The 21,102-nt window shown below is 40.8% G+C and overlaps 1 protein-coding gene and 38 non-coding genes across 39 annotated transcripts in view; all 39 read left to right on the top strand.

Moving 5' to 3' along the window:
- ldhd (lactate dehydrogenase D) overlaps positions 1–21,102 on the top strand; it is a 79,102-nt gene that overhangs the window by 40,913 nt on the left and 17,087 nt on the right. The gene's annotated exons all lie outside the window — the stretch shown is intronic.
- On the top strand, positions 304–374 carry trnag-gcc (transfer RNA glycine (anticodon GCC)). The gene has a single exon. It is a non-coding gene; the product is annotated as a tRNA-Gly (tRNA).
- On the top strand, positions 960–1,030 carry trnag-gcc (transfer RNA glycine (anticodon GCC)). The gene has a single exon. It is a non-coding gene; the product is annotated as a tRNA-Gly (tRNA).
- Positions 1,285–1,355, top strand: trnag-gcc (transfer RNA glycine (anticodon GCC)). The gene has a single exon. It is a non-coding gene; the product is annotated as a tRNA-Gly (tRNA).
- Positions 1,615–1,685, top strand: trnag-gcc (transfer RNA glycine (anticodon GCC)). The gene has a single exon. It is a non-coding gene; the product is annotated as a tRNA-Gly (tRNA).
- On the top strand, positions 2,927–2,997 carry trnag-gcc (transfer RNA glycine (anticodon GCC)). The gene has a single exon. It is a non-coding gene; the product is annotated as a tRNA-Gly (tRNA).
- Positions 3,909–3,979, top strand: trnag-gcc (transfer RNA glycine (anticodon GCC)). Its single transcript has one exon. It is a non-coding gene; the product is annotated as a tRNA-Gly (tRNA).
- On the top strand, positions 4,561–4,631 carry trnag-gcc (transfer RNA glycine (anticodon GCC)). Its single transcript has one exon. It is a non-coding gene; the product is annotated as a tRNA-Gly (tRNA).
- trnag-gcc (transfer RNA glycine (anticodon GCC)) lies at positions 4,892–4,962 on the top strand. Its single transcript has one exon. It is a non-coding gene; the product is annotated as a tRNA-Gly (tRNA).
- trnag-gcc (transfer RNA glycine (anticodon GCC)) lies at positions 5,552–5,622 on the top strand. The gene has a single exon. It is a non-coding gene; the product is annotated as a tRNA-Gly (tRNA).
- Positions 5,880–5,950, top strand: trnag-gcc (transfer RNA glycine (anticodon GCC)). Its single transcript has one exon. It is a non-coding gene; the product is annotated as a tRNA-Gly (tRNA).
- trnag-gcc (transfer RNA glycine (anticodon GCC)) lies at positions 6,205–6,275 on the top strand. The gene has a single exon. It is a non-coding gene; the product is annotated as a tRNA-Gly (tRNA).
- Positions 6,860–6,930, top strand: trnag-gcc (transfer RNA glycine (anticodon GCC)). Its single transcript has one exon. It is a non-coding gene; the product is annotated as a tRNA-Gly (tRNA).
- Positions 7,188–7,258, top strand: trnag-gcc (transfer RNA glycine (anticodon GCC)). The gene has a single exon. It is a non-coding gene; the product is annotated as a tRNA-Gly (tRNA).
- On the top strand, positions 7,517–7,587 carry trnag-gcc (transfer RNA glycine (anticodon GCC)). Its single transcript has one exon. It is a non-coding gene; the product is annotated as a tRNA-Gly (tRNA).
- On the top strand, positions 7,845–7,915 carry trnag-gcc (transfer RNA glycine (anticodon GCC)). Its single transcript has one exon. It is a non-coding gene; the product is annotated as a tRNA-Gly (tRNA).
- trnag-gcc (transfer RNA glycine (anticodon GCC)) lies at positions 8,174–8,244 on the top strand. The gene has a single exon. It is a non-coding gene; the product is annotated as a tRNA-Gly (tRNA).
- On the top strand, positions 8,499–8,569 carry trnag-gcc (transfer RNA glycine (anticodon GCC)). Its single transcript has one exon. It is a non-coding gene; the product is annotated as a tRNA-Gly (tRNA).
- Positions 8,829–8,899, top strand: trnag-gcc (transfer RNA glycine (anticodon GCC)). Its single transcript has one exon. It is a non-coding gene; the product is annotated as a tRNA-Gly (tRNA).
- On the top strand, positions 9,487–9,557 carry trnag-gcc (transfer RNA glycine (anticodon GCC)). Its single transcript has one exon. It is a non-coding gene; the product is annotated as a tRNA-Gly (tRNA).
- On the top strand, positions 9,809–9,879 carry trnag-gcc (transfer RNA glycine (anticodon GCC)). Its single transcript has one exon. It is a non-coding gene; the product is annotated as a tRNA-Gly (tRNA).
- On the top strand, positions 10,135–10,205 carry trnag-gcc (transfer RNA glycine (anticodon GCC)). Its single transcript has one exon. It is a non-coding gene; the product is annotated as a tRNA-Gly (tRNA).
- trnag-gcc (transfer RNA glycine (anticodon GCC)) lies at positions 10,811–10,881 on the top strand. Its single transcript has one exon. It is a non-coding gene; the product is annotated as a tRNA-Gly (tRNA).
- On the top strand, positions 11,132–11,202 carry trnag-gcc (transfer RNA glycine (anticodon GCC)). Its single transcript has one exon. It is a non-coding gene; the product is annotated as a tRNA-Gly (tRNA).
- On the top strand, positions 11,458–11,528 carry trnag-gcc (transfer RNA glycine (anticodon GCC)). The gene has a single exon. It is a non-coding gene; the product is annotated as a tRNA-Gly (tRNA).
- On the top strand, positions 12,134–12,204 carry trnag-gcc (transfer RNA glycine (anticodon GCC)). The gene has a single exon. It is a non-coding gene; the product is annotated as a tRNA-Gly (tRNA).
- trnag-gcc (transfer RNA glycine (anticodon GCC)) lies at positions 12,455–12,525 on the top strand. Its single transcript has one exon. It is a non-coding gene; the product is annotated as a tRNA-Gly (tRNA).
- Positions 13,475–13,545, top strand: trnag-gcc (transfer RNA glycine (anticodon GCC)). Its single transcript has one exon. It is a non-coding gene; the product is annotated as a tRNA-Gly (tRNA).
- On the top strand, positions 13,801–13,871 carry trnag-gcc (transfer RNA glycine (anticodon GCC)). Its single transcript has one exon. It is a non-coding gene; the product is annotated as a tRNA-Gly (tRNA).
- trnag-gcc (transfer RNA glycine (anticodon GCC)) lies at positions 14,128–14,198 on the top strand. Its single transcript has one exon. It is a non-coding gene; the product is annotated as a tRNA-Gly (tRNA).
- Positions 14,815–14,885, top strand: trnag-gcc (transfer RNA glycine (anticodon GCC)). Its single transcript has one exon. It is a non-coding gene; the product is annotated as a tRNA-Gly (tRNA).
- trnag-gcc (transfer RNA glycine (anticodon GCC)) lies at positions 15,134–15,204 on the top strand. Its single transcript has one exon. It is a non-coding gene; the product is annotated as a tRNA-Gly (tRNA).
- trnag-gcc (transfer RNA glycine (anticodon GCC)) lies at positions 15,810–15,880 on the top strand. Its single transcript has one exon. It is a non-coding gene; the product is annotated as a tRNA-Gly (tRNA).
- Positions 16,131–16,201, top strand: trnag-gcc (transfer RNA glycine (anticodon GCC)). Its single transcript has one exon. It is a non-coding gene; the product is annotated as a tRNA-Gly (tRNA).
- Positions 16,457–16,527, top strand: trnag-gcc (transfer RNA glycine (anticodon GCC)). The gene has a single exon. It is a non-coding gene; the product is annotated as a tRNA-Gly (tRNA).
- Positions 17,133–17,203, top strand: trnag-gcc (transfer RNA glycine (anticodon GCC)). Its single transcript has one exon. It is a non-coding gene; the product is annotated as a tRNA-Gly (tRNA).
- On the top strand, positions 17,459–17,529 carry trnag-gcc (transfer RNA glycine (anticodon GCC)). The gene has a single exon. It is a non-coding gene; the product is annotated as a tRNA-Gly (tRNA).
- trnag-gcc (transfer RNA glycine (anticodon GCC)) lies at positions 17,786–17,856 on the top strand. The gene has a single exon. It is a non-coding gene; the product is annotated as a tRNA-Gly (tRNA).
- On the top strand, positions 18,473–18,543 carry trnag-gcc (transfer RNA glycine (anticodon GCC)). The gene has a single exon. It is a non-coding gene; the product is annotated as a tRNA-Gly (tRNA).

The following is a 21,102-nucleotide window of genomic DNA, read 5'->3' as shown; positions in this document are numbered from 1 at the left end:
GCCTGCCACGCGGAAGACCGGGGTCCGATTCCCAGCCAATGCAACTGTACTTTAACGTACTTATGTGTCACGAACCTCAAAGAGGTAATGGATGTGAGGATGGACTTTGAGTTATCCCACAGTCTTTCATGTGATACTGGGTTCTTAGATAATGGAGCAGCAGTTTTCTGGAGACTATTCAAAAGACAAGAAAAGAAATATTTTGAACTTTTTGTTTTCGAAACATTTATGTAAGCACCTCCCCTAAAATAATATGGGGAAAGGATGCCAAAAAAAAAAGTTGGAAAATAGCATATCTTGTAAGCATTGGTGGTTCAGTGGTAGAATTCTCGCCTGCCACGCGGGAGACCCGGGTCCGATTCCCGGCCAATGCAGCTGTATTTTAACATACTTATGTGTCACGAACCTCAAAGAGGTAATGGATGTGAGGATGGAGTTTGAGTTATCCCACAGTCTTTCATGTGATACTGGGTTCTTAGATAATGGAGCAGCAGTAGTCTGTAGACTATTCAAAAGAAAATAAATATCTTGAACTTTTTGTTTTCGAAACATTTATGTAAGCTCCTCCCCTAAAATAATATGGGGAAAGGATGCCAAAAAAAACAGTTGGAAAATAGCATATCTTGTAAGCATTGGTGGTTCAGTGGTAGCATTCTCGCCTAGCACGCAGGAGACCCGGGTCCGATTCCCGGCCAATTCAACTGTACTTTAACGTACTTATGTGTCACGAACCTCTAAGAGGTAATGGATGTGAGGATGGACTTTGAGTTATCCCACAGTCTTTCATGTGATACTGGGTTCTTAGATAATGGAGCAGCAGTTGTCTGGAGACTATTCAAAAGACAAGAAAAGAAATATTTTGAACTTTTTGTTTTCGAAACATTTATGTAAGCTCCTCCCCTAAAATAATATGGGGAAAGAATGCCAAAAAAAAAGTTGGAAAAAAGCATATATTGTAAGCATTGGTGGTTCAGTGGTAGCATTCTCGCCTGCCACGCGGGAGACCCGGGTCCGATTCCCGGCCAATGCAACTGTACTTTAACGTACTTATGTATCACGAACCTCAAAGAGGTAATGTATGTGAGGATGGAGTTTGAGTTATCCCACAGTCTTTCATGTGATACTCGGTTCGTAGATAATGGAGCAGCAGTAGTCTGTAGACTATTCAAAAGAAAAGAAATATCTTGAACTTTTTGTTTTCGAAACATTTATGTAAGCTCCTCCCCTAAAATAATATGGGGAAAGAATGCCAAAAAAAAAGTTGGAAAATAGAATATATTGTAAGCATTGGTGGTTCAGTTGTAGAATTCTCGCCTGCCACGCGGGAGACCCGGGTCCGATTCCCGGCCAATGCAACTGTACTTTAACGTACTTATGTGTCACGAACCTCAAAGAGGTAATGGATGTGAGGATCGAGTTTGAGTTATCCCACAGTCTTTCATGTGATACTGGGTTCTTAGATAATGGAGCAGCAGTTGTCTGGAGAATATTCAAAAGACAAGAAAATAAATATTTTGAACTTTTTGTTTTCGAAACATTTATGTAAGCACCTCCCCTAAAATAATATGGGGAAAGGATGCCAAAAAAAAAGTTGGAAAATAGCATATCTTGTAAGCATTGGTGGTTCAGTGGTAGAATTCTCGCCTGCCACGCGGGAGACCCGGGTCCGATTCCCGGCCAATGCAACTGTACTTTAACGTACTTATGTGTCACGAACCTCAAAGAGGTAATGGATGTGAGGATGGACTTTGAGTTATCCCACAGTCTTTCATGTGATACTGGGTTCTTAGATAATGGAGCAGCAGTTTTCTGGAGACTATTCAAAAGACAAGAAAAGAAATATTTTGAACTTTTTGTTTTCGAAACATTTATGTAAGCTCCTCCCCTAAAATAATATGGGGAAAGGATGCCAAAAAAAAAGTTGGAAAATAGCATATGTTGTAAGCATTGGTGGTTCTGTGGTAGAATTCACGCCTGCCACGCGGGAGACCGGGGTCCGATTCCCGGCCAATGCAACTGTACTTTAACGTACTTATGTGTCACGAACCTCAAAGAGGTAATGGATGTGAGGATGGACTTTGAGTTATCCCACAGTCTTTCATGTGATACTGGGTTCTTAGATAATGGATTAGCAGTTGTCTGTAGACTATTCAAAAGAAAAGAAATATCTTGAACTTTTTGTTTTCGAAACATTTATGTAAGCTCCTCCCCTAAAATAATATGGGGAAAGGATGCCAAAAAAAAAAGTTGGAAAATAGCATATCTTGTAAGCATTGGTGGTTCAGTGGTAGAATTCTCACCTGCCACGCGGGAGACCCGGTTCCGATTCCCGGCCAATGCAGCTGTACTTTAACATACTTATGTGTCACGAACCTCAAAGAGGTAATGGATGTGAGGATGGAGTTTGAGTTATCCCACAGTCTTTCATGTGATACTGGGTTCTTAGATAATGGAGCAGCAGTAGTCTGTAGACTATTCAAAAGAAAATAAATATCTTGAACTTTTTGTTTTCGAAACATTTATGTAAGCTCCTCCCCTAAAATAATATGGGGAAAGGATGCCAAAAAAAACAGTTGGAAAATAGCATATCTTGTAATTATTGGTGGTTCAGTGGCAGAATTCTCGCCTAGCACGCGGGAGACCCGGGTCCGATTCCCGGCCAATTCAACTGTACTTTAACGTACTTATGTGTCACGAACCTCTAAGAGGTAATGGATGTGAGGATGGACTTTGAGTTATCCCACAGTCTTTCATGTGATACTGGGTTCTTAGATAATGGAGCAGCAGTTGTCTGGAGACTATTCAAAAGACAAGAAAAGAAATATTTTGAACTTTTTGTTTTCGAAACATTTATGTAAGCTCCTCCCCTAAAATAATATGGGGAAAGAATGCCAAAAAAAAAGTTGGAAAATAGCATATATTGTAAGCATTGGTGGTTCAGTGGTAGCATTCTCGCCTGCCACGCGGGAGACCCGGGTCCGATTCCCGGCCAATGCAACTGTACTTTAACGTACTTATGTGTCACGAACCTCAAAGAGGTAATGGATGTGAGGATGGAGTTTGAGTTATCCCACAGTCTTTCATGTGATACTCGGTTCGTAGATAATGGAGCAGCAGTAGTCTGTAGACTATTCAAAAGAAAAGAAATATCTTGAACTTTTTGTTTTCGAAACATTTATGTAAGCACCTCCCCTAAAATAATATGGGGAAAGGATGCCAAAAAAAAAAGTTGGAAAATAGCATATCTTGTAAGCATTGGTGGTTCAGTGGTAGAATTCTATCCTGCCACACGGGAGACCCAGGTCTGATTCCCGGCCAATGCAGCTGTATTTTAACATACTTATGTGTCACGAACCTCAAAGAGGTAATGGATGTGAGGATGGAGTTTGAGTTATCCCACAGTCTTTCATGTGATACTGGGTTCTTAGATAATGGAGCAGCAGTAGTCTGTAGACTATTCAAAAGAAAATAAATATCTTGAACTTTTTGTTTTCGAAACATTTATGTAAGCTCCTCCCCTAAAATAATATGGGGAAAGGATGCCAAAAAAAACAGTTGGAAAATAGCATATCTTGTAATTATTGGTGGTTCAGTGGTAGAATTCTCGCCTAGCACGCGGGAGACCCGGGTCCGATTCCCGGCCAATTCAACTGTACTTTAACGTACTTATGTGTCACGAACCTCTAAGAGGTAATGGATGTGAGGATGGACTTTGAGTTATCCCACAGTCTTTCATGTGATACTGGGTTCTTAGATAATGGAGCAGCAGTTGTCTGGAGACTATTCAAAAGACAAGAAAAGAAATATTTTGAACTTTTTGTTTTCGAAACATTTATGTAAGCTCCTCCCCTAAAATAATATGGGGAAAGAATGCCAAAAAAAAAGTTGGAAAATAGCATATATTGTAAGCATTGGTGGTTCAGTGGTAGCATTCTCGCCTGCCACGCGGGAGACCCGGGTCCGATTCCCGGCCAATGCAACTGTACTTTAACGTACTTATGTGTCACGAACCTCAAAGAGGTAATGGATGTGAGGATGGAGTTTGAGTTATCCCACAGTCTTTCATGTGATACTCGGTTCGTAGATAATGGAGCAGCAGTAGTCTGTAGACTATTCAAAAGAAAAGAAATATCTTGAACTTTTTGTTTTCGAAACATTTATGTAAGCTCCTCCCCTAAAATAATATGGGGAAAGGATGCCAAAAAAAAAAAGTTGGAAAATAGCATATGTTGTAAGCATTGGTGGTTCTGTGGTAGAATTCTCGCCTGCCACGCGGGAGACCGGGGTCCGATTCCCGGCCAATGCAGCTTTACTTTAACGTACTTATGTGACACGAACCTCAAAGAGGTAATGGATGTGAGGATGGAGTTTGAGTTAACCCACAGTCTTTCATGTGATACTGGGTTCTTAGATAATGGAGCAGCAGTTGTCCGTAGACTATTCAAAAGAAAAGAAATATCTTGAACTTTTTGTTTTCGAAACATTTATGTAAGCTCCTCCCCTAAAATAATATGGGGAAAGAATGCCAAAAAAAAAGTTGGAAAATAGCATATATTGTAAGCATTGGTGGTTCAGTTGTAGAATTCTCGCCTGCCACGCGGGAGACCCGGGTCCGATTCCCGGCCAATGCAACTGTACTTTAACGTACTTATGTGTCACGAACCTCAAAGAGGTAATGGATGTGAGGATGGACTTTGAGTTATCCCACAGTCTTTCATGTGATACTGGGTTCGTAGATAATGGAGCAGCAGTAGTCTGGAGACTATTCAAAAGACAAGAAAAGAAATATCTTGAACTTTTTGTTTTCGAAACATTTATGTAACCTCCTCCCCTAAAATAATATGGGGAAAGGATGCCAAAAAAAAAAGTTGGAAAATAACATATCTTGTAAGCATTGGTGGTTCAGTGGTAGAATTCTCGCCTGCCACGCGGGAGACCCGGGTCCGATTCCCGGCCAATGCAGCTGTACTTTAACATACTTATGTGTCACGAACCTCAAAGAGGTAATGAATGTGAAGATGGAGTTTGAGTTATCCCACAGTCTTTCATGTGATACTGGGTTCTTAGATAATGGAGCAGCAGTTGTCTGGAGAGTATTCAAAAGACAAGAAAATAAATATTTTGAACTTTTTGTTTTCGAAACATTTATGTAACCTCCTCTCCTAAAATAATATGGGGAAAGGATGCCAAAAAAAAAAGTTTGAAAATAGCATATCTTGTAAGCATTGGTGGTTCAGTGGTAGAATTCTTGCCTGCCACGCGGGAGACCCCGGTCCGATTCCCGGCCAATGCAACTGTACTTTAACGTACTTATGTGTCACGAACCTCAAAGAGGTAATGGATGTGAGGATGGACTTTGAGTTATCCCACAGTCTCTCATGTGATACTGGGTTCTTAGATAATGGAGCAGCAGTTTTCTGGAGACTATTCAAAAGACAAGAAAAGAAATATCTTGAACTTTTTGTTTTCGAAACACTTATGTAAGCTCCTCCTCTAAAATAATATGGGGAAAGGATGCCAAAAAAAAGTTGGAAAATAGCATATCTTGTAAGCATTGGTGGTTCAGTGGTAGAATTCTCGCCTGCCACGCGGGAGACCCGGGTCCGATTCCCGGCCAATGCAACTACTTTAACGTACTTATGTGTCATGAACCTCAAAGAGGTAATGGATGTGAGGATCGAGTTTGAGTTATCCCACAGTCTTTCATGTGATACTGGGTTCTTAGATAATGGAGCAGCAGTTGTCTGGAGAATATTCAAAAGACAAGAAAATAAATATTTTGAACTTTTTGTTTTCGAAACATTTATGTAAGCTCCTCCCCTAAAATAATATGGGGAAAGGATGCCAAAAAAAAAGTTGGAAAATAGTATATCTTGTAAGCATTGGTGGTTCAGTGGTAGAATTCTCGCCTGCCACGCGGGAGACCCGGGTCCGATTCCCGGTCAATGCAACTGTACTTTAACGTACTTATGTGTCACGAACCTCAAAGAGGTAATGTATGTGAGGATGGAGTTTGAGTTATCCCACAGTCTTTCATGTGATACTGGGTTCGTAGATAATGGAGCAGCAGTAGTCTGTAGACTATTCAAAAGAAAAGAAATATCTTGAACTTTTTGTTTTCGAAACATTTATGTAAGCTCCTCCTCTAAAATAATATGGGGAAAGGATGCCAAAAAAAAAGTTGGAAAATAGTATATCTTGTAAGCATTGGTGGTTCAGTGGTAGAATTCTCGCCTGCCACGCGGGAGACCCGGGTCCGATTCCCGGCCAATGCAACAGTACTTTAACGTAGTTATGTGTCACGAACCTCAAAGAGGTAATGGATGTGAGGATCGAGTTTGAGTAATCCCACAGTCTTTCATGTGATACTGGGTTCTTAGATAATGGAGCAGCAGTTGTCTGGAGACTATTCAAAAGACAAGAAAAGAAATATTTTGAACTTTTTGTTTTCGAAACATTTATGTAAGCTCCTCCCCTAAAATAATATGGGGAAAGGATGCCAAAAAAAAAAGTTGGAAAATAGCATATCTTGTAAGCATTGGTGGTTCAGTGGTAGAATTCTCGCCTGCCACGCGGGAGACCGGGGTCCGATTCCCGGCCAATGCAACTGTACTTTAACATACTTATGTATCACGAACCTCAAAGAGGTAATGGATGTGAGGATTGAGTTTGACTTATCCCACAGTCTTTCATGTGATACTGGGTTCGTAGATAATGGAGCAGCAGTAGTCTGTAGACAATTCAAAAGAAAAGAAATATCTTGAACTTTTTGTTTTCGAAACACTTATGTAAGCTCCTCCTCTAAAATAATATGGGGAAAGGATGCCAAAAAAAAGTTGGAAAATAGCATATCTTGTAAGCATTGGTGGTTCAGTGGTAGAATTCTCGCCTGCCACGCGGGAGACCCGGGTCCGATTCCCGGCCAATGCAACTACTTTAACGTACTTATGTGTCACGATCCTCAAAGAGGTAATGGATGTGAGGATCGAGTTTGAGTTATCCCACAGTCTTTCATGTGATACTGGGTTCTTAGATAATGGAGCAGCAGTTGTCTGGAGACAATTCAAAAGACAAGAAAATAAATATTTTGAACTTTTTTTTTTCTAAACATTTATGTAAGCTCCTCCCCTAAAATAATATGGGAAAAGGATTTAAAAAAAAAAGTTGGAAAATAGCATATCTCGTAAGCATTGGTGGTTCAGTGGTAGAATTCTCGCCTGCCACGCGGGAGACCCGGGTCCGATTCCCGGCCAATGCAACTGTACTTTAACGTACTTATGTGTCACGAACCTCAAAGAGGTAATGGATGTGAGGATGGACTTTGAGTTATCCCACAGTCTTTCATGTGATACTGGGTTCTTAGATAATGGAGCAGCAGTTGTCTGGAGACAATTCAAAAGACAAGAAAATAAATATTTTGAACTTTTTTTTTCTAAACATTTATGTAAGCACCTCCCCTAAAATAATATGGGAAAAGGATGCCAAAAAAAAAGTTGGAAAATAGCATATCTTGTAAGCATTGGTGGTTCAGTGGTAGAATTCTCGCCTGCCACGCGGGAGACCCGGGTCAGATTCCCGGCCAATGCAACTACTTTAACGTACTTATGTGTCACGATCCTCAAAGAGGTAATGGATGTGAGGATCGAGTTTGAGTTATCCCACAGTCTTTCATGTGACACTGGGTTCTTAGATAATGGAGCAGCAGTTGTCTGGAGACAATTCAAAAGACAAGAAAATAAATATTTTGAACTTTTTTTTTTCTAAACATTTATGTAAGCTCCTCCCCTAAAATAATATGGGAAAAGGATTTAAAAAAAAAAGTTGGAAAATAGCATATCTCGTAAGCATTGGTGGTTCAGTGGTAGAATTCTCGCCTGCCACGCGGGAGACCCGGGTCCGATTCCCGGCCAATGCAACTGTACTTTAACGTACTTATGTGTCACGAACCTCAAAGAGGTAATGGATGTGAGGATGGACTTTGAGTTATCCCACAGTCTTTCATGTGATACTGGGTTCTTAGATAATGGAGCAGCAGTTGTCTGGAGACAATTCAAAAGACAAGAAAATAAATATTTTGAACTTTTTTTTTCTAAACATTTATGTAAGCACCTCCCCTAAAATAATATGGGAAAAGGATGCCAAAAAAAAAGTTGGAAAATAGCATATCTTGTAAGCATTGGTGGTTCAGTGGTAGAATTCTCGCCTGCCACGCGGGAGACCCGGGTCCGATTCCCGGCCAATGCAACTGTACTTTAAAGTACTTATGTGTCACGAACCTCAAAGAGGTAATGGATGTGAGGCTCGAGTTTGAGTTATCCCACAGTCTTTCATGTGATACTTGGTTCTTAGATAATGGAGCAGCAGTAGTCTGTAGACTATTCAAAAGAAAAGAAATATCTTGAACTTTTTGTTTTCGAAACATTTATGTAACCTCCTCCCCTAAAATAATATGGGGAAAGGATGCCAAAAAAAAAGTTGGATAATAGCATATCTCGTAAGCATTGGTGGTTCAGTGGTAGAATTCTCGCCTGCCACGCGGGAGACCCGGGTCCGATTCCCGGCCAATGCAACTGTACTTTAACGTACTTATGTGTCACAAACCTCAAAGATGTAATGGATGTGAGGATCGAGTTTGAGTTATCCCACAGTCTTTCATGTGATACTGGGTTCTTAGATAATGGAGCAGCAGTTGTCTGGAGACAATTCAAAAGACAAGAAAATAAATATTTTGAACTTTTTTTTTTCTAAACATTTATGTAAGCTCCTCCCCTAAAATAATATGGGAAAAGGATGCCAAAAAAAAAGTTGGAAAATAGCATATCTCGTAAGCATTGGTGGTTCAGTGGTAGAATTCTCGCCTGCCACGCGGGAGACCCGGGTCCGATTCCCGGCCAATGCAACTGTACTTTAACGTACTTATGTGTCACAAACCTCAAAGAGGTAATGTATGTGAAGATGGAGTTTGAGTTATCCCACAGTCTTTCATGTGATACTGGGTTCGTAGATAATGGAGCAGCAGTAGTCAGGAGACTATTCAAAAGAAAATAAATATCTTGAACTTTTTGTTTTCGAAACATTTATTTAAGCTCCTCCCCTAAAATAATATGGGGAAAGGATGCTAAAAAAAAAAGTTGGAAAATAGCATATCTTGTAATTATTGGTGGTTCAGTGGCAGAATTCTCGCCTGCCACGCGGGAGACCCGGGTCCGATTCCCGGCCAATGCAACTGTACTTTAACGTACTTATGTGTCACGAACCTCAAAGAGGTAATGGATGTGAGGATGGAGTTTGAGTTATCCCACAGTCTTTCATGTGATACTGGGTTCTTAGATAATGGAGCAGCAGTTGTCTGGAGAATATTCAAAAGACAACAAAATAAATACTTTGAACTTTTTGTTTTCGAAACATTTATGTAACCTCCTCCCCTAAAATAATATGGGGAAAGGATGCCAAAAAAAAAAAGTTGGAAAATAGCATATCTTGTAAGCATTGGTGGTTCAGTGGTAGAATTCTCGCCTGCCACGCGGGAGACCCGGGTCCGATTCCCGGCCAATGCAACTGTACTTTAACATACTTATGTCTCACTAACCTCAAAGAGGTAATGGATGTGAGGATGGAGTTTGAGTTATCCCACAGTCTTTCATGTGATACTGGGTTCGTAGATAATGGAGCAGCAGTAGTCTGTAGACTATTCAAAAGAAATATCTTGAACTTTTTGTTTTCGAAACATTTATGTAAGCTCCTCCCCTAAAATAATATGGGGAAAGGATGCCAAAAAAAAAGTTGGAAAATAGCATATATGTTGTAAGCATTGGTGGTTCAGTGGTAGAATTCTCGCCTGCCACGCGGGAGACCCGGGTCCGATTCCCGGCCAATGCAACTGTACTTTAACATACTTATGTCTCACTAACCTCAAAGAGGTAACGGATGTGAGGATGGAGTTTGAGTTATCCCACAGTCTTTCATGTGATACTGGGTTCTTAGATAATGGAGCAGCAGTAGTCTGTAGACTATTCAAAAGAAAAGAAATATCTTGAACTTTTTGTTTTCGAAACATTTATGTAAGCTCCTCCCCTAAAATAATATGGGGAAAGGATGCCAAAAAAAAAAGTTGGAAAATAGCATATCTTGTAAGCATTGGTGGTTCAGTGGTAGAATTCTCGCCTGCCACGCGGGAGACCCGGGTCCGATTCCCGGCCAATGCAACTGTACTTTAACATACTTATGTGTCACGAACCTCAAAGAGGTAATGGATGTGAGGATGGAGTTTGAGTTATCCCACAGTCTTTCATGTGATACTGGGTTCGTAGATAATGGAGCAGCAGTAGTCTGTAGACAATTCAAAAGACAAGAAAATAAATATTTTGAACTTTTTGTTTTCGAAACATTTATGAAAGAACCTCCCCTAAAATAATATGTGGAAAGGATGGAATAGATGCCAAAAAAAAGTTGGAAAATAGTTTATCTTGTAAGCATTGGTGGTTCAGTGGTAGAATTCTCGCCTGCCACGCGGGAGACCCGGGTCCGATTCCGGTTCCAGGCCAATGCAACTGTGCTTTAACGTACTTATGTGTCACAAACCTCAAAGAGGTAATGGATGTGAAGATCTAGTTTGAGTTATCCCACAGTCTTTCATGTGATACTGGGTTCTTAGATAATGGAGCAGCAGTTGTCTGGAGACTATTCAAAAGACAAGAAAACAAATATTTTGAACTTTTTGTTTTCGAAACATTTATGTAACCTCCTCCCCTAAAATAATATGGGGAAAGGATGCCAAAAAAAAAAAGTTGGAAAATAGCATATCTTGTAAGCATTGGTGGTTCAGTGGTAGAATGCTCGCCTGCCACGCGGGAGACCAGGGTCCGATTCCCGGCCAATGCAACTGTACTTTAACATACTTATGTCTCACTAACCTCAAAGAGGTAATGTATGTGAGGATCGAGTTTGAGTTATCCCACAGTCTTTCATGTGATACTGGGTTCGTAGATAATGGAGCGCAGTAGTCTGTAGACTATTCAAAAGAAATATCTTGAACTTTTTGTTTTCGAAACATTTATGTAAGCTCCTCCCCTAAAATAATATGGGGAAAGGATGCCAAAAAAAAATTTGGAAAATAGCATATATGTTGTAAGCATTGGTGGTTCAGTGGTAGAATTCTCGCCTGCCACGCGGGAGACCCGGGTCCGATTCCCGGCCAATGCAACTGTACTTTAACGTACTTATGTGTCACGAACCTCAAAGAGGTAATGGATGTGAAGATGGACTTTGAGTTATCCCACAGTCTTTCATGTGATACTGGGTTCTTAGATAATGGAGCAGCAGTAGTCTGTAGACTATTCAAAAGAAAAGAAATATCTTGAACTTTTTGTTTTCGAAACATTTATGTAAGCTCCTCCCCTAAAATAATATGGGGAAAGGATGCCAAAAAAAAAAGTTGGAAAATAGCATATCTTGTAAGCATTGGTGGTTCAGTGGTAGAATTCTCGCCTGCCACGCGGGAGACCCGGGTCCGATTCCCGGCCAATGCAACTGTACTTTAACATACTTATGTGTCACGAACCTCAAAGAGGTAATGGATGTGAGGATGGACTTTGAGTTATCCCACAGTCTTTCATGTGATACTGGGTTTGTAGATAATGGAGCAGCAGTAGTCTGTAGACAATTCAAAAGACAAGAAAATAAATATTTTGAACTTTTTGTTTTCGAAACATTTATGAAAGAACCTCCCCTAAAATAATATGTGGAAAGGATGGAATAGATGCCAAAAAAAAGTTGGAAAATAGTTTATCTTGTAAGCATTGGTGGTTCAGTGGTAGAATTCTCGCCTGCCACGCGGGAGACCCGGGTCCGATTCCGGTTCCAGGCCAATGCAACTGTGCTTTAACGTACTTATGTGTCACAAACCTCAAAGAGGTAATGGATGTGAAGATCTAGTTTGAGTTATCCCACAGTCTTTCATGTGATACTGGGTTCTTAGATAATGGAGCAGCAGTTGTCTGGAGACTATTCAAAAGACAAGAAAACAAATATTTTGAACTTTTTGTTTTCGAAACATTTATGTAACCTCCTCCCCTAAAATAATATGGGGAAAGGATGCCAAAAAAAAAAAGTTGGAAAATAGCATATCTTGTAAGCATTAGTGGTTCAGTGGTAGAATGCTCGCCTGCCACGCGGGAGACCCGGGTCCGATTCCCGGCCAATGCAACTGTACTGTAACATACTTATGTCTCACTAACCTCAAAGAGGTAATGTATGTGAGGATCGAGTTTGAGTTATCCCACAGTCTTTCATGTGATACTGGGTTCGTAGATAATGGAGCGCAGTAGTCTGTAGACTATTCAAAAGAAATATCTTGAACTTTTTGTTTTCGAAACATTTATGTAACCTCCTCCCCTAAAATAATATGGGGAAAGGATGCCAAAAAGAAAGTTGGAAAATAGCATATATGTTGTAAGCATTGGTGGTTCAGTGGTAGAATTCTCGCCTGCCACGCGGGAGACCCGGGTCTGATTCCCGGCCAATGCAACTGTACTTTAACATACTAATGTCTCACTAACCTCAAAGAGGTAATGGATGTGAGGATCGAGTTTGAGTTATCCCACAGTCTTTCATGTGATACTGGGTTCGTAGATAATGGAGCAGCAGTAGTCTGTAGACAATTCAAAAGACAAGAAAATAAATATTTTGAACTTTTTGTTTTCGAAACATTTATGAAAGAACCTCCCCTAAAATAATATGTGGAAAGGATGGAATAGATGCCAAAAAAAAGTTGGAAAATAGTTTATCTTGTAAGCATTGGTGGTTCAGTGGTAGAATTCTCGCCTGCCACGCGGGAGACCCGGGTCCGATTCCGGTTCCAGGCCAATGCAACAGTGCTTTAACGTACTTATGTGTCACAAACCTCAAAGAGGTAATGGATGTGAGGATGGAGTTTGAGTTATCCCACAGTCTTTCATGTGATACTGGGTTCTTAGATAATGGAGCAGCAGTTGTCTGGAGAATATTCAAAAGACAAGAAAAGAAATATTTTGAACTTTTTGTTTTTGAAACATTTATGTAAGCTCCTCCCCTAAAATAATATGTGGAAAGGATGGAATAGATGCCAAAAAAAAGTTGGAAAATAGTTTATCTTGTAAGCATTGGTGGTTCAGTGGTAGAATTCTCGCCTGCCACGCGGGAGACCCGGGTCCGATTCCAGTTCCAGGCCAATGCAACTGTGCTTTAACGTACTTATGTGTCACAAACCTCAAAGAGGTAATGGATGTGAGGATGGAGTTTGAGTTATCCCACAGTCTTTCATGTGATACTGGGTTCTTAGATAATGGAGCAGCAGTTGTCTGGAGAATATTCAAAAGACAAGAAAAGAAATATTTTGAACTTTTTGTTTTCGAAACATTTATGTAACCTCCTCCCCTAAAATAATATGGGGAAAGGATGCCAAAAAAAAAAAGTTGGAAAATAGCATATCTTGTAAGCATTGGTGGTTCAGTGGTAGAATTCTCGCCTGCCACGCGGGAGACCCGGGTCCGATTCCCGGCCAATGCAACTGTACTTTAACGTACTTATGTGTCACGAACCTCAAAGAGGTAATGGATGTGAAGATGGACTTTGAGTTATCCCACAGTCTTTCATGTGATACTGGGTTCTTAGATAATGGAGCAGCAGTAGTCTGTAGACTATTCAAAAGAAAAGAAATATCTTGAACTTTTTGTTTTCGAAACATTTATGTAAGCTCCTCCCCTAAAATAATATGGGGAAAGGATGCCAAAAAAAAAAGTTGGAAAATAGCATATCTTGTAAGCATTGGTGGTTCAGTGGTAGAATTCTCGCCTGCCACGCGGGAGACCCGGGTCCGATTCCCGGCCAATGCAACTGTACTTTAACATACTTATGTGTCACGAACCTCAAAGAGGTAATGGATGTGAGGATGGACTTTGAGTTATCCCACAGTCTTTCATGTGATACTGGGTTCGTAGATAATGGAGCAGCAGTAGTCTGTAGACAATTCAAAAGAAAAGAAATATCTTGAACTTTTTGTTTTCGAAACATTTATGTAACCTCCTCCCCTAAAATAATATGGGGAAAGGATGCCAAAAAGAAAGTTGGAAAATAGCATATATGTTGTAAGCATTGGTGGTTCAGTGGTAGAATTCTCGCCTGCCACGCGGGAGACCCGGGTCTGATTCCCGGCCAATGCAACTGTACTTTAACATACTAATGTCTCACTAACCTCAAAGAGGTAATGGATGTGAGGATCGAGTTTGAGTTATCCCACAGTCTTTCATGTGATACTGGGTTCGTAGATAATGGAGCAGCAGTAGTCTGTAGACAATTCAAAAGACAAGAAAATAAATATTTTGAACTTTTTGTTTTCGAAACATTTATGAAAGAACCTCCCCTAAAATAATATGTGGAAAGCATGGAATAGATGCCAAAAAAAAGTTGGAAAATAGTTTATCTTGTAAGCATTGGTGGTTCAGTGGTAGAATTCTCGCCTGCCACGCGGGAGACCCGGGTCCGATTCCGGTTCCAGGCCAATGCAACTGTGCTTTAACGTACTTATGTGTCACAAACCTCAAAGAGGTAATGTATGTGAGGATGGAGTTTGAGTTATCCCACAGTCTTTCATGTGATACTGGGTTCTTAGATAATGGAGCAGCAGTTGTCTGGAGAATATTCAAAAGACAAGAAAAGAAATATTTTGAACTTTTTGTTTTTGAAACATTTATGTAAGCTCCTCCCCTAAAATAATATGGGGAAAGAATGGAATAGATGCAAAAAAAAAAAAAAGTTGGAAAATAGCATATCTTGCAAGCATTGGTGGTTCAGTGGTAGAATGCTCGCCTGCCACGCGGGAGACCCGGGTCCGATTCCCGGCCAATGCAACTGTACTTTAACATACTTATGTCTCACTAACCTCAAAGAGGTAATGTATGTGAGGATGGAGTTTGAGTTATCCCACAGTCTTTCATGTGATACTGGGTTCGTAGATAATGGAGCGCAGTAGTCTGTAGACTATTCAAAAGAAATATCTTGAACTTTTTGTTTTCGAAACATTTATGTAAGCTCCTCCCCTAAAATAATATGGGGAAAGGATGCCAAAAAAAAATTTGGAAAATAGCATATCTTGTAAGCATTGGTGGTTCAGTGGTAGAATTCTCGCCTGCCACGCGGGAGACCCGGGTCCGATTCCCGGCCAATGCAACTGTACTTTAACATACTTATGTGTCACGAACCTCAAAGAGGTAATGGATGTGAGGATGGAGTTTGAGTTATCCCACAGTCTTTCATGTGATACTGGGTTTGTAGATAATGGAGCAGCAGTAGTCTGTAGACAATTCAAAAGACAAGAAAATAAATATTTTGAACTTTTTGTTTTCGAAACATTTATGAAAGAACCTCCCCTAAAATAATATGTGGAAAGGATGGAATAGATGCCAAAAAAAAGTTGGAAAATAGTTTATCTTGTAAGCATTGGTGGTTCAGTGGTAGAATTCTCGCCTGCCACGCGGGAGACCCGGGTCCGATTCCGGTTCCAGGCCAATGCAACTGTGCTTTAACGTACTTATGTGTCACAAACCTCAAAGAGGTAATGGATGTGAAGATCTAGTTTGAGTTATCCCACAGTCTTTCATGTGATACTGGGTTCTTAGATAATGGAGCAGCAGTTGTCTGGAGACTATTCAAAAGACAAGAAAACAAATATTTTGAACTTTTTGTTTTCGAAACATTTATGTAACCTCCTCCCCTAAAATAATATGGGGAAAGGATGCCAAAAAAAAAAAGTTGGAAAATAGCATATCTTGTAAGCATTAGTGGTTCAGTGGTAGAATGCTCGCCTGCCACGCGGGAGACCCGGGTCCGATTCCCGGCCAATGCAACTGTACTGTAACATACTTATGTCTCACTAACCTCAAAGAGGTAATGTATGTGAGGATCGAGTTTGAGTTATCCCACAGTCTTTCATGTGATACTGGGTTCGTAGATAATGGAGCGCAGTAGTCTGTAGACTATTCAAAAGAAATATCTTGAACTTTTTGTTTTCGAAACATTTATGTAAGCTCCTCCCCTAAAATAATATGGGGAAAGGATGCCAAAAAAAAATTTGGAAAATAGCATATATGTTGTAAGCATTGGTGGTTCAGTGGTAGAATTCTCGCCTGCCACGCGGGAGACCCGGGTCCGATTCCCGGCCAATGCAACTGTACTTTAACGTACTTATGTGTCACGAACCTCAAAGAGGTAATGGATGTGAAGATGGACTTTGAGTTATCCCACAGTCTTTCATGTGATACTGGGTTCTTAGATAATGGAGCAGCAGTAGTCTGTAGACTATTCAAAAGAAAAGAAATATCTTGAACTTTTTGTTTTCGAAACATTTATGTAAGCTCCTCCCCTAAAATAATATGGGGAAAGGATGCCAAAAAAAAAAGTTGGAAAATAGCATATCTTGTAAGCATTGGTGGTTCAGTGGTAGAATTCTCGCCTGCCACGCGGGAGACCCGGGTCCGATTCCCGGCCAATGCAACTGTACTTTAACATACTAATGTCTCACTAACCTCAAAGAGGTAATGGATGTGAGGATGGAGTTTGAGTTATCCCACAGTCTTTCATGTGATACTGGGTTCTTAGATAATGGAGCAGCAGTTGTCTGGAGAATATTCAAAAGACAAGAAAAGAAATATTTTGAACTTTTTGTTTTTGAAACATTTATGTAAGCTCCTCCCCTAAAATAATATGTGGAAAGGATGGAATAGATGCCAAAAAAAAGTTGGAAAATAGTTTATCTTGTAAGCATTGGTGGTTCAGTGGTAGAATTCTCGCCTGCCACGCGGGAGACCCGGGTCCGATTCCAGTTCCAGGCCAATGCAACTGTGCTTTAACGTACTTATGTGTCACAAACCTCAAAGAGGTAATGGATGTGAGGATGGAGTTTGAGTTATCCCACAGTCTTTCATGTGATACTGGGTTCTTAGATAATGGAGCAGCAGTTGTCTGGAGAATATTCAAAAGACAAGAAAAGAAATATTTTGAACTTTTTGTTTTCGAAACATTTATGTAACCTCCTCCCCTAAAATAATATGGGGAAAGGATGCCAAAAAAAAAAAGTTGGAAAATAGCATATCTTGTAAGCATTGGTGGTTCAGTGGTAGAATGCTCGCCTGCCACGCGGGAGACCCGGGTCCGATTCCCGGCCAATGCAACTGTACTGTAACATACTTATGTCTCACTAACCTCAAAGAGGTAACGGATGTGAGGATGGAGTTTGAGTTATCCCACAGTCTTTCATGTGATACTGGGTTCTTAGATAATGGAGCAGCAGTAGTCTGTAGACTATTCAAAAGAAAAGAAATATCTTGAACTTTTTGTTTTCGAAACATTTATGTAAGCTCCTCCCCTAAAATAATATGGGGAAAGGATGCCAAAAAAAAAAGTTGGAAAATAGCATATCTTGTAAGCATTGGTGGTTCAGTGGTAGAATTCTCGCCTGCCACGCGGGAGACCCGGGTCCGATTCCCGGCCAATGCAACTGTACTTTAACATACTTATGTGTCACGAACCTCAAAGAGGTAATGGATGTGAGGATGGACTTTGAGTTATCCCACAGTCTTTCATGTGATACTGGGTTCGTAGATAATGGAGCAGCAGTAGTCTGTAGACAATTCAAAAGAAAAGAAATATCTTGAACTTTTTGTTTTCGAAACATTTATGTAACCTCCTCCCCTAAAATAATATGGGGAAAGGATGCCAAAAAGAAAGTTGGAAAATAGCATATATGTTGTAAGCATTGGTGGTTCAGTGGTAGAATTCTCGCCTGCCACGCGGGAGACCCGGGTCTGATTCCCGGCCAATGCAACTGTACTTTAACATACTAATGTCTCACTAACCTCAAAGAGGTAATGGATGTGAGGATCGAGTTTGAGTTATCCCACAGTCTTTCATGTGATACTGGGTTCGTAGATAATGGAGCAGCAGTAGTCTGTAGACAATTCAAAAGACAAGAAAATAAATATTTTGAACTTTTTGTTTTCGAAACATTTATGAAAGAACCTCCCCTAAAATAATATGTGGAAAGCATGGAATAGATGCCAAAAAAAAGTTGGAAAATAGTTTATCTTGTAAGCATTGGTGGTTCAGTGGTAGAATTCTCGCCTGCCACGCGGGAGACCCGGGTCCGATTCCGGTTCCAGGCCAATGCAACTGTGCTTTAACGTACTTATGTGTCACAAACCTCAAAGAGGTAATGGATGTGAGGATGGAGTTTGAGTTATCCCACAGTCTTTCATGTGATACTGGGTTCTTAGATAATGGAGCAGCAGTTGTCTGGAGAATATTCAAAAGACAAGAAAAGAAATATTTTGAACTTTTTGTTTTCGAAACATTTATGTAAGCTCCTCCCCTAAAATAATATGGGGAAAGAATGGAATAGATGCAAAAAAAAAAAAAAGTTGGAAAATAGCATATCTTGCAAGCATTGGTGGTTCAGTGGTAGAATGCTCGCCTGCCACGCGGGAGACCGGGGTCCGATTCCCGGCCAATGCAACTGTACTTTAACATACTTATGTCTCACTAACCTCAAAGAGGTAATGTATGTGAGGATGGAGTTTGAGTTATCCCACAGTCTTTCATGTGATACTGGGTTCGTAGATAATGGAGCGCAGTAGTCTGTAGACTATTCAAAAGAAATATCTTGAACTTTTTGTTTTCGAAACATTTATGTAAGCTCCTCCCCTAAAATAATATGGGGACAGGATGCCAAAAAAAAAAGTTGGAAAATAGCATATATTGTAAGCATTGGTGGTTCAGTGGTAGAATTCTCGCCTGCCACGCGGGAGACCCGGGTCTGATTTCCGGCCAATGCAACTGTACTTTAACGTACTTATGTGTCACGAACCTCAAAGAGGTAATGGATGTGAGGATGGAGTTTGAGTTATCCCACAGTCTTTCATGTGATACTGGGTTCGTAGATAATGGAGCAGCAGTAGTCTGTAGACTATTCAAAAGACAAGAAAATAAATATTTTGAACTTTTTGTTTTCGAAACATTTATGTAAGCTCCTCCCCTAAAATAATATGGGGAAAGGATGGAATAAATGCCAAAAAAAAAAAGTTGGAAAATAGCATTTCTTGCAAGCATTGGTGGTTCAGTGGTAGAATTCTCGCCTGCCACGCGGGAGACCCGGGTGGTAGAATTCAGTGTTAGAATTCCTGGTGATGGTTAACTTCATTGTCTCATTTTATATTTTGTTTGCTGCCCTCATTTTTAGACCGCTTGAAGGAAAACAAGTCAATATTTGACTTAGAAGGTTTACATATTAAAGCGCAAGTCGCCAACTTTTTTTTAGTCACATTAACTTGAACTGTCATGGGATTCTGGAAGTAGAATATTAAATAGGCTGTTTAGGAAAAATAACGAAATCTGTAGCTCCCTCTGAAGCCTGTAATCATGCTTACAAAAACCGAGCGCTCCCGGCTGTTTTTAACCAATCAAGTTAGGGTGGAGGAATCCTACCTCTCAATCACAGCTTGTGCACACGCTGCTGAGCGTGAAACTGCCCCCAGCTTGTGTGCGCTCACACTGGTGTGAACTCACGTGCACAACCTCGTCCACAGAGGGGGAGGGGTTTGGGGGGCGATTCGGAGCTTGTTAGAGGTTGGGGGAGGGACCTGAAAGTTGTGTCAGTTCGACTTTAGACTCGGAATTTTGAAAAACTTGCCGACTGCAGCTTTAATAAGAAATGTCTGCCATTGTGTTTTGATCTCAAGGCTCAGATGGTACAAATCAGGCACGGCGTTATGGGTGGGCCTGATGGGCCTAGGCCCGCCCACTTTTCAACTGGCCCACCCAAAACTTTTCTTCCAAAAAATAATTTTTTTTTAATGTTGTGAATAATTATTAAAAATCGACAAATAATGTAATAATTTGTGCGAAAATAGTCTAAATGTTTTTTTGTTTTGTTTTGTTTTAATATTAAAAAGCTGGTCACATTGATGTTTCTGCGCAAGTTCAGAAGACAGTTAGGCTAAGTTTGGGATCGTAGCTTGTTGGTTGGCTGTAATACTAGGCTAGCTCCAAGTGTGAGAATAATTTCCATTTTAGAACAATGTCGCAGCAGTCATTGTTTAGATACCTTAAACGTACACGGACTGTATCGGAGTCATCACTGCAACCAGGAGATGAGGGAGAGCTGAGATCCACAACACCTGCGAGCACATCTTCCTCTGTGCCACCCCAGGATGCTAATGTGGCTAGTGCGACCAGCGCTGGTGCTAGTGCCTCTGCTCCTGCTGCCTCCTCGCGAGTGGATGATGATAGCACTGTGGATCTGTCTTCTGTGGATGAGCCAGCAACTCAACCAGTGCTTAAGTATCCGGTCACAGTGATAGGTGACAAAGCAAGGAGTTTCTCCACAAACTGGTATAGCAGATACAATTTTCTCGAGTACAGCATTAGGAAGGATGCAGTCTTCTGTAAGATGTGCCGGCACTTTGGTGAGCGGGGCAGGGAGGAGAAGTTTAGCCAGACTGGATACCGCGACTGGAAGCACCTCAATCACGCTTGTTTCAAGCACCAAAATAGCAAATCGCACAAGTTTGCACTGGATAAGTTGAACAATTACAGGCTATCAATGTCTGAGCGTGGCTCTGTCATCCATCAACTCAACAACACAGATGGCAGACAGGGTGAAATCATAGAAAGGAATCGCCAGCACATCAAAGTCATCCTGGACGTTCTCATCACTTGTGCCAAACAAGAAGTAGGCTACCCCTGCGTGGCAACCGGGAGAATGATGAGGTAAAGAACGCAGGTAATTTCCTGGAATTTTATAGACTTGTCTGCAGACATGACAAAGCAATTCAAGAGCGACTAGATGCGATCCCTAGCAATGCAAAGATGCTCAGTCACGAAATCCAGAATGACCTGTTGGATGCTTCGTGCACTCTCCTCTTGCGACGGATTAAACGTGAACTGCATGAGGGATCTTTCTATGCTATTTTAGCAGACGAGTGTAAGGATGTATCTAAAAAGCAGCTGGTGGCCGTTTGCTTACGGTATGTACACATGGGGACTGTGCGAGAACGCGCTGTTGGCCTGGTAGCC

This window comes from Odontesthes bonariensis, chromosome 7 (genome assembly GCF_027942865.1).
Source record: "Odontesthes bonariensis isolate fOdoBon6 chromosome 7, fOdoBon6.hap1, whole genome shotgun sequence".
Taxonomy (NCBI): Eukaryota; Metazoa; Chordata; class Actinopteri; order Atheriniformes; family Atherinopsidae; genus Odontesthes; species Odontesthes bonariensis.
This window is presented reverse-complemented; position numbering and strand designations above follow the sequence as displayed.